Source organism: Helianthus annuus, unplaced genomic scaffold (assembly GCF_002127325.2).
Source record: "Helianthus annuus cultivar XRQ/B unplaced genomic scaffold, HanXRQr2.0-SUNRISE HanXRQChr00c035, whole genome shotgun sequence".
Taxonomy (NCBI): domain Eukaryota; kingdom Viridiplantae; phylum Streptophyta; class Magnoliopsida; order Asterales; family Asteraceae; genus Helianthus; species Helianthus annuus.
Genome location: NW_023395551.1, coordinates 17,052 through 27,009, shown reverse-complemented (window position 1 = coordinate 27,009; position 9,958 = coordinate 17,052). Strand labels below are relative to the sequence as shown.

General features: G+C 39.4%; 1 long non-coding RNA gene across 1 annotated transcript; it reads left to right on the top strand.

Moving 5' to 3' along the window:
• The first annotated feature begins 7,784 nt into the window (after positions 1–7,784).
• On the top strand, positions 7,785–9,602 carry LOC118489715. The gene is made up of 2 exons (XR_004887707.1): positions 7,785–7,885; positions 9,394–9,602. It is a non-coding gene; the product is annotated as an uncharacterized LOC118489715 (long non-coding RNA).
• Positions 9,603–9,958: the final 356 nt, after the last annotated feature.

The following is a 9,958-nucleotide window of genomic DNA, read 5'->3' as shown; positions in this document are numbered from 1 at the left end:
TTCCTTACAACCACTCCTCTGTCGTCTCTCTTACATTTGAATACCCATTTTGTATTGATTTTCCTTTGACCATCCGGTAAATCCACAAGCTTCCACACTCCTAGCTTTTCAAACTGACTTAATTCTTCTTGCATCGCTATGACCCAAGAGTCTTCAGTAAGCGCCTCTTTGTAAGTTCTCGGTTCAATCTGCGAGATAAAACAACTTAATGAAAATTCAGTTTGTAAAGGTGCTACGGTAGAATAAAAACATGTAAGGCCCTGGTCAATTTGACGTCTCGTGCGAACGCCTGCTTGCAATTCTCCTATGATCAACTCCTCTGGATGATAAGAAAGAGTTCGCGGCATCACATCACTTGGAACATATACATTTCCCTCTAGATTAGTAACATTCTGATCTGCATCTTGTTCACCAACTTGGTTTGTTTGACTTGATATCTAGATCTGCTCCCCCTCAGAATCTGAATCACCATGGTCAAATACTGGCATGTTATCAGCTTCTCGATCATCATTCACTGCCGACTGATTACCAGGAGCAACTTCATCATCATGTTCACCAGCATTACTAGGACCTGCTTCATCCTCATTTGAAGTTTCCCGAGGTCTTCCAGAATACTCTGCTGGGAACCTGAGCTGCGACTCATACTCTCGCAAAATATCCAGCTCATAAAAGAAATCTTCTTCTTCCTCTGATTCTTCTCTCATGTCAAACGAATCCCAAAGTTTGTCATAATGATAACACCATGAATCACCAGGATTCTGTGGCGGCATAGTGTAACCTTGACATTTAACATTTGCAGCTTTAATAATCAGCTTTTCACTTGGAACGAAGACACGTAGCAATGGATTGGCATAACCAACAAATATTCCCTCAATGCTCTTCGGACCAAACTTTCCATGAGGCTTTATAACTGTATAGGGTGACCCGAACGGTTCTAGATACTTCAAATTCGGCTTGTGGTTATTGATAAGCTCAAAACACGTCTTGTTGAACTTCTTGACAGTAAGAACTCTGTTGAGAGTATAGCATGCGGCAGAAACAGCTTCAGCCCAGAAATTAATTGGTAATTTTGAATCTGCGAGCATAGTTCTTGCCATCTCAATTAGCGTCCGGTTTTTGCGTTCTGCGACTCCATTCTGCTGCGGAGTGTACGGAGCACTAAACTCATGCAATATACCTCTTTCATCACAAAATTCTTCCATCTTACTGTTTTTGAATTCAGTACCATTATCACTTCTAATTCTACTGATAGGCCTCTGGTACAGATTCTCAATTCTTCTAAACAACGCCATTAAACTATCAAAAGTTTCGTCTTTCGTTTTCAAGAATGAAACCCACGAAAATCTGGAGAAATCATCAGTTACGACCAAACAATAATAATCTCCTGTTATACTCTTGACATTCACTGGACCAAACAAATCCATGTGATGTCTTTCCAAAGGTCTTGAAACTGAATTGACTTGCTTTGTAGGGTGTGACTTTTTCTTCTGTTTGCCTTTGACACAACTTATGCACTCCCCTTCCAGATGAAAACCTTTGACATGCACTCCTGTGACCAAATCGTTGTGCACCAAGTGATTCATCTTCCTTAGGTGAATATGCCCCATCTTTCGGTGCCACAATCTCAATTCTTTTTCCGTTGCTCTAGACACAAAACAATGAGCCTGACCCGTGGTTGTAGTAGCGACGCTCATGTCCAATACGTACGGATCATTGACTCTAGGTGCCCTCATGATGATCCATTCTTCAGGTATCACAAATCCCGGTTTCGAGATCAAACATTCTTTGTCAGTGAAGTGAGTAGTATACTTTCTGTCACAGATCTGGGAGATACTCAGCAGGTTGTTCTCCAGCTCTGCAATGTAGTTAACTCTCTCAAACGTAATAATCCCGTTGGATAACGTTCCTTCACCTATAATCCTTCCTCCTTGATTACCAGCAAAACCTACGTAACCACCATTAATGTTTCTCACATCATACAGCAACGCGGTCTTCCCTGTCATATGTCTTGACGCTCCACTATCCATGATCCATCTGGATACAAATTTTGGAAGATCCTGCACATAACACACTATGACTTAAACAACTTCAAGAAAGATGCCGATTCATGCTTCGCGATCCAGGAAACTCCGGCAATTCAAACTACTTAGTCAAACATGGTGTCCACCCAGGCCTCATCAGCCTTAGGTGTAGCCTTGACTCTCGCAATTTGAATTTTGAAATTTTCAGCCTTGAGAGGTGGAAAATTTGCATCATAATCAACCGTAATTGATTCTTCAGTCTTTTTCACTTCAGAAGGTGAAACTTTCTTTTCAATTTTTGGTTTCCAAATTTGTTGAGACAATGCAACCCTTTTGTAAAATTTATCGTTTTCAGTTACCAACTTCTTTACGGGTTCATTTTTCACAATCTTTTTCTCAACAAACCTTGGTGCTTTACCCTTCACATCAACTTTCTTCTGTTGAGTCTTCACAGATTCAGTCTTAGACTTCACACCATTACACTTTCGTGCAATGTGACCAACTTGATTACATCTAAAACAAGTTCGAGTATCAACACCTCGACTCGTGCCTTCAGACTGAGCCTGTGAAATTCTCTTTTCAAAGAACTCTTTGTTAGATTTTGAAAAAATTTGTTTCTCTTCATCAGCAAGTGAACTCGAACTGTTCACAAACACCTTCTTCTCAGCAAATCTCTTGTTTTGACCATTCCATTTCTGATAACTCCTACCACCCTGATAACCTCCCGACCAGTTGTTTCGGTTGTTATTATAAACTCGTGGTGGATTAACAGACTTCTTGTTGTAAACTTTTTGTTTTTCAAAACTCATTTCTCTCTTTGTTTGATTCACTTTGTTCACTTCTGACAATTCCACTTCGACCAGTTTGAAAACATTTGTTAATTTGTTCATGTTTACATTCTTGATTGGAAACTCTAAATCCGAAAACAACTTATCTAAACCCAACATCTTGTACATGACAAGATTTGATTCTTCATTTAAGTTGTTCTTGGACTTTTGTTTCGGAATGTATTTGTCCAAGAAACACCCGTCTTCCTCAGCAGTGTCACTATCCGGTTTTAACACCTTCTCAACAACACTTTTTACCACATCATTTTGGACACTAACGTCATTGGAAGATGTGAACGTAACATCAATGTTCTCAGGAAGCTTTACTTTACTTTCTTCCTCAAGTTCAACCAACCCAGATTCCTTTTTCGTGTAATTATGCAAAATCGGCGGTGGAACTTTGTGAAAACCCACCCCGGTTCCATCAGAATACACGTCTTCGCCAGCTTTGTTTTTCCCAATGGGTTTGGGAACAATATGTTGCAACACAAAGCTTGCGGAGCTATAACTGTTAAGCTTCAACTGGATGCGCTCGTTTTCAATTTCAGCCTCTTGAACTTTAAGTTTCAATTTAGCGATTTCATCCAGTTGTTTGTTGATTGATTCTTCTTTGATTCTTACCACTGCTTTTAAATGTTCGTTTTCTTTAAAAGTTTTACCATTTCGATCATCACTATCTTTCACAGTGCTTTTGAGTTTTTCAAATTTTTCAGAAATCTGACGGTTTTCGAGAATTAATCTTTCATTTTCATTTTTACCTTTTCATGTTCAATTTTATCAGTTTCAATTTTAGCAGTTAATTCTCTAATCCGTTCAGTTGAAGCTTTAACTGTTTTGTCACGACCAAGAATCTGATCCTCAACGCTTCTGACCTTTGCTGTCAGATTTTTAATTTTCTCACCGTTGAGATATGTGACAGTGCTACAAAAATTGCATTCTTTGCTTCAATTTTTGCAATCAGCATTTCCTTCGACCTTTTTACCTGACGCATTTGTTGACGAGTTTGGACTGACCTGGTCTTTTGACTCAGACACGGAGTTAGAGTCTACCTCAAGTGCTTTAGCAGCTAGCACTTTGTCAGCCATTTTTCCCAGGTTCTCTGCCGTCAACTCTTGCGTTGTATCGATAATGCCTGTATCAACCTTCTTTGATTTCTCGATCTCTTCTTTTTGTTTCTGCTCTTTCTCTTCTTTCTCTTTTTTCTCTTTTTCCTTCTCTTCTTCTATCATTTTCTCAGTTGGAGTTCCCCACCATTTGTGTTGCCAATACTCATCCTCTTCTTTGTACTCTTTGATGATGGCTTCAATATCCAGTGTTTTGTCGTCGATCGCGATGTTTCCATATGGATCCAAGTAACACTCTCTGTCCGGATCCCATCTTCTCGCTCGCTTTGCTTCCGAATAGATACCAGACAATCTAATGATCTTGTTTTCAGCAATCATTTTTCTGTATCTATACTTCTGCTCTTCCGTTCGATTATCTTTCCAAGGAACAGGTTCATTGTTCTTTGCCATAAATGCGTAACCAACCACATCTTCTTCCGGAAGAACCTCTTTGCTCCAATCATACCCCCTCATCATCGTAGATCACTGCAAGAGCTCTAGATTTGTCTCTGTTATCTTCAACCTGCTTTAATCTAGGCGGCTCAGATTTATTTTGGTGATAAATCGCCTTCTTTTAGTAATCATCTTTGAAAGGATTCTCCGACTCTTCAACATAGGCGTTTCTGCATTCACGTTTGAAGTGACCTTTCTACTTACACTTGAAGCATGTCACTTTGGATTTATCGAACCCCAGCTTGGTAGACGGACCACTGATCGTTTTCCTCCTGGTAATTTCCATGAAGCGTTGTGCTCTACGAACAGCACTTGCCATTGCCCAACGAATATCTATCAGCTCCATTTCTTCGGGATCTATCTGATCATAATCTTCCTTTGTCAGATTTGTGTTCCCTATCTTACCAGCCACCAATCCTTCATAAGATTCTAACACCGACGCCAAGAAAACCATTTGTTGTTTAGCCGACTCCTCATCAAAATTCTGAGCATTCTTCAAATCTATTGCGATGTTGCATGAAAATTTTGCATCAGAACGATTTGCAGAAGATGAAGATCCACTGTGGTAACCACTGTGACTTCCACTGCTTTGACTGCTTTGACTTTCTTTGCTTGCTGAAGAAACATTCTCAGCTGAAAATGCAGTCTTGGGAGAAGTAGCTTTCGGCATCATGCTTTTCGGATAATATAGATCCAAATTCTGTTGATAAGATGAGTGATTGACTTTGTACGTCTTCTTCAACTCTAACTCATGACTTTCAAGTCTCTCAATCACCAAATCTGGTTTCAGATTTTCAGGAGCAATAGTGTTCTTCAACATCAACGCATAATATCTCCAATCCATCTCGTCTGGTAATGAATCGAACAGTTTGTCAACAAGTTCATCATCAGAATATGTGATATCGTGTCGTGATAATTCCAGCTTCAGATGACCAAACCTTTCTATCATCTTACAAACTGACTCATTCTTAAGACAACCGAACATATCGAACTCTTTCCTAAGAAGTTTCTTTTTACTTTTTACAATTTCAGTACTTCCTAGACACTTCTTTTCTAGCTTTTGCCAAAGATCTTTTGCGTTCGAATAATCGATCAAAGAAATAATGTCTTCCCGGACAGACTGGAACAACAAAGCCACACATTTTTGTTCGGCTACAAACGAATCAATCTTATCAGATGATGTTAATGCTTCACCATTCTTGTTTCCATTATCATAACCGTTCTTCAAACTTTTCCAACTTGGAAATGCAAAGGCCATCATCCGATCTTCAAACTTCCTAGACCATCGACTGTACTCCTCGATAGCCATAAGCTTTGGGGGTTTATTGAATGTTCCAAATGCACTTTCCGATTCCCAAGCTTCTCTTTTCTTTTCTTTTGGCGGGTTCTCGTTTGTATTGCTTGACGATGTATCATCGTTTCCGGTATTTCCTGCAAACGCGTACATATCGTTGAACGGGTTCAAGAAGATATCATCCATCATGAATGTACCTGCAAAGTTAACAAACACTTAGAAAAATTTTCAAGATTTTGAAAAATGACAAACAAGCGGAACTATCAATGTTTGTGTCAAATAAGCGAAAGCACAAATGACAGATAAGCGAAACTAATCAAGTTGTCACAACAAGCGAAATCACTAGTGTTCGTACAAGCGAAACTATCAGACTTTCACTACAAGCGAAACTAATAGATCCTTCAAGCGAAACCAATCAAGTGAAACGTCCAAATAAGCGGAACATACAAGCGAAAGCAGTATTTCAAGCGGAACTATGGTGTTTCAAGCAAAACTAGGTCTTTTCAAGCGAAACCTTCAATGTCCGTTTAAGCGGAACCTAGTTCTAACCAATTTTCACCATGTTTTAGTCTGAATTTTAACCTAAGACTTTCTAGGATTTGTTAATACTGTATAACACATAATATAGTCAAAATTCAGGCCATTTCAACCGTAGGAATCACTTCAAACTGAAAAAGTATGAGAGAAAGTGAGTAGAAATGAGAGATTTCTGCAGATTCAAGCTGTAGTAGTATGAACTCCTCGTCCTGAGCTCTGATACCACTTGTTGGACCGTGTACCGACCCTAAACCGTCAGTAGAGATAGTTCATCTTCACGTATAAAGGCGGAATCAATATATGCGAAGTAACACAGCTTTTCCTTTTCAATTCCTTCACTTTTATTGCTTTTTGAATCAGATTTGACAGAGTTTCACACCTAAAGCTTACACACAGATCCGCTTCAACATACACCAACTCCTCACTATGTTTCGCTTGAAATGACTATTAATAGTCTATATGGTTTCGCTTGTAAGACATGCCATTCAAGCGAAACCTCTTCAATACCTTATAAGCGAAACCTATATGACAATGAAGCGAAACTTTTACATCCTATGACATTCAAGCGAAACTTCTACATAAAACCTAATTTTAACATTCTAGACCCTATATTGACCTATCTTGACCTAAGACTTCATGTAGACGCAGTCAACAGACATTTCATGCATCAACAACTTTGCATAAAGTTTCTTTTTCCTTAATAAACTTAGAAGTGCGTGCAAATGCTTTGCATGTTCCTCTTTACTCTTAGAGTAAATGAGAATATCATCTATAAAGACAATTATGAATTTATCCAAATATGGCTTACATATTCAGTTCATCATGTCCATAAATGCGGCTGGGGCATTGGTTAAACCAAATGGCATGACAGTAAATTCATAATGGCCATACCTTGTTCTAAACGCGGTCTTAGGAATGTCCTCTTCCTGTACCTTTAATTAATGATATCCTGACCGTAGATCAATTTTAGAGAAAAATCGAGCTCCTTGCAATTGATCGAACAGATCATTGATTCTTGGTAAGGCATACCGATTTTTAATCGTGACCTTATTCAATTCCCAGTAATCAATGCACATACGCATAGATCCGTCTTTCTTTTTAACAAATAAAATTGGTGCTCCCCATGGCGATGAACTTGGCTGTATGAATCATTTCTCCAACAATTCGTCTAATTGCTTCTTCAATTCTTGCATTGGCCTTGGCAATTGGTGCTGTCCCTGGTAACAGATGGATTTTGAATTCGACTTCCCTGTTTGGAGGTAATTGTGACAACCCTGGATTTCAAGATCTTCTCCCTACGTGTTACTTGTTTTATAATCTTGTTTTTATAATTCGATTTTGCATTGTATCATTGCATAATTTTGGATGATTAAAAGTAGGGTTATGCTTGGTAGTTAAATGGTTGATATATACTGCTATGATTAATGAAAACTCAATATGATAACAAGCCCAATCCTTCGGCAAATCAAGCCCAACCCAAGTCCGGGATTCTTTAATGGCCGCCCATTTTAATTGACGATTTGTTTAGTACTAAGTTGTGCATTACACAAGTTTCTCCACCATAATTCACCCCACTTGGACGGCGACCTCATCTTCTGTGAAGCTCTCCTTTTCATCGATCTTAACATCTTCAATCATCTGCACTTTGTGGTTAGTGTGGCAATCTTAATTGATGCATATCCTCTTAATATGTGTTGTTGTGAATTGATGATTATGGCTTGCATGAATATTAGGGTTTTGGCTATGTCTGCACGAGCGACTGTATTACGAATCTTATCATGTTATGTGAATTTAGGTTTTGTGTGATAACTGGAACCACGATTCTGTACTGGTGTGAATTAGGATTGAAGGAAGCATGCGTTAATTAACTGTGAGAGTTTGATGGTAATACATAATGATCTATGTTATAAACTGGATTGCTGAGTGGTATAATAGGGTTATTGAGGAAATCATAACCGTAATTACCTGTTGATGTGAAGCGACGAAGGACACAGTCTCCCATTGGCTGGCACTCGACGAAACTCCCATGTCGACGAAAGATGGGTTCTTCGTGACAGGGTTATGGCGAACACAGTAGTTTTTCGTCGATTGTGAGTGTGTGGCGAAAAACCTGATTATTCGCCAGCTTAGGTTTTTCGTCGGGCTCTTCATGTTCTTCGTCACGAAATGGGTCAGGGATGTTATGGGTATATCATTTAATGGCACACTCAAACTCTAGTCGCACATGTCGAATCACAGCCGCACATTTCAGTTGGGCTGAACTCGGCCGGGTCACACATTGATATGAAGACGATTATAGGTAGTTAAGTGTTTTGGTGATGTACGTGGTATATTTGATCCAAACAGTTAGTGTAGTCATAATATGTAACTAACCCCATGACATGCCATGCTATGAGGATAATAGGGAATGCGAAGCTGTTCCATGAACCAATGCATATATCGAATAACTAGAGTGTATCATGATATCATATACATAGAATAGAATGCAAGATGTTAATTATGTGGTTAGGTATATGTGAATCGAATACTTGTTATGTGATGATTACGAACTGATAGGTGCCTAATTAACTGTTGTGAATAGTATCATATTATGTGCACTGTTGGTCTGTTACTGGTGTACTGTGTGCAATGAGTATGTGATCTATGTGCTTGCAAAACTGACAATCTTTGGTAACCACGGTAGGGTTTGGTTGACTAACATGGAACGGGTAATGTAACGTAACATACCGAGCAATCTAAGATGAATTCATTGCTCTTTTTCCAAGCATGCATCCCGGGGAGGGACATCTGGTAAACGTTCCGGGGAGGAATGTCGGGTTATTGGGATGTTGGTTAATACACTCATATCTATCACTCAAGTCCCTTCTACCGATTGTTGCCAGGGAGGCAACAGGGTATTAGTTAATAGCGCTATTTAGGTTTGGCACCCTCACACCGCACCGGGGAGGTCGGGAGTGAACTAATGACCCCAATCTTGACCATTGCTTTGATAGAGGCTTTGGGGAATAGGGCAAATAATCTGGAGCCATCTGCGGTAATCGAGTTATTAACAACATCAAATCATTGAAATGTTTATTACATATATCTGGTAACTAAAACGTGTTAACAAACTTTGAACTCACCAGCGTTGTCTGATACACTTGTCTGCATGCTTGCAGGTCTATAGGTTTATATCATTGGGACTTGTTGTCTGGGATGCTGGAGTGGTCATGGGTCGTAATGCATGGAATCGCGAGACAAGTCTAATGATTTTGTACATACGGTTTATGTAACACTTAACAAATGATTTATGCTTCCGCTGAATACGATGAGTTATACTTCATGTAATGCAATACTTTATCTTAATAAATGAAATTTTTTATTTAAATCATGTATGAGTTCAATGTGATTGGTGGTTAGTTCCTGGTACGTCACACGCCTCGCGGGGGTTCCCGCATGTTGTGTTTTGGGGGTGTCACGGCCTGGGAGCTCGCCTGAGATTGGAGCTGTCAGGGCCCGCGTAGGAGTTCACGGGGGTCTTCGCGCCCCGCGACGACCCTTTAAATCTTGTTTTTATTTTTATTTTATTAAATTAAAGGTATTTAGGGCTAGGGTATCGAAAATATTTTTGGAAGGTTGTTATAGATGAAAACTTGACAGAAAGTGCTTTTCCGTAAGCGGTTATTTTGTCCTCCGTTAATCACTAACGAGTGTGTGCACACGGATCGTGGTTGTGATCAATGG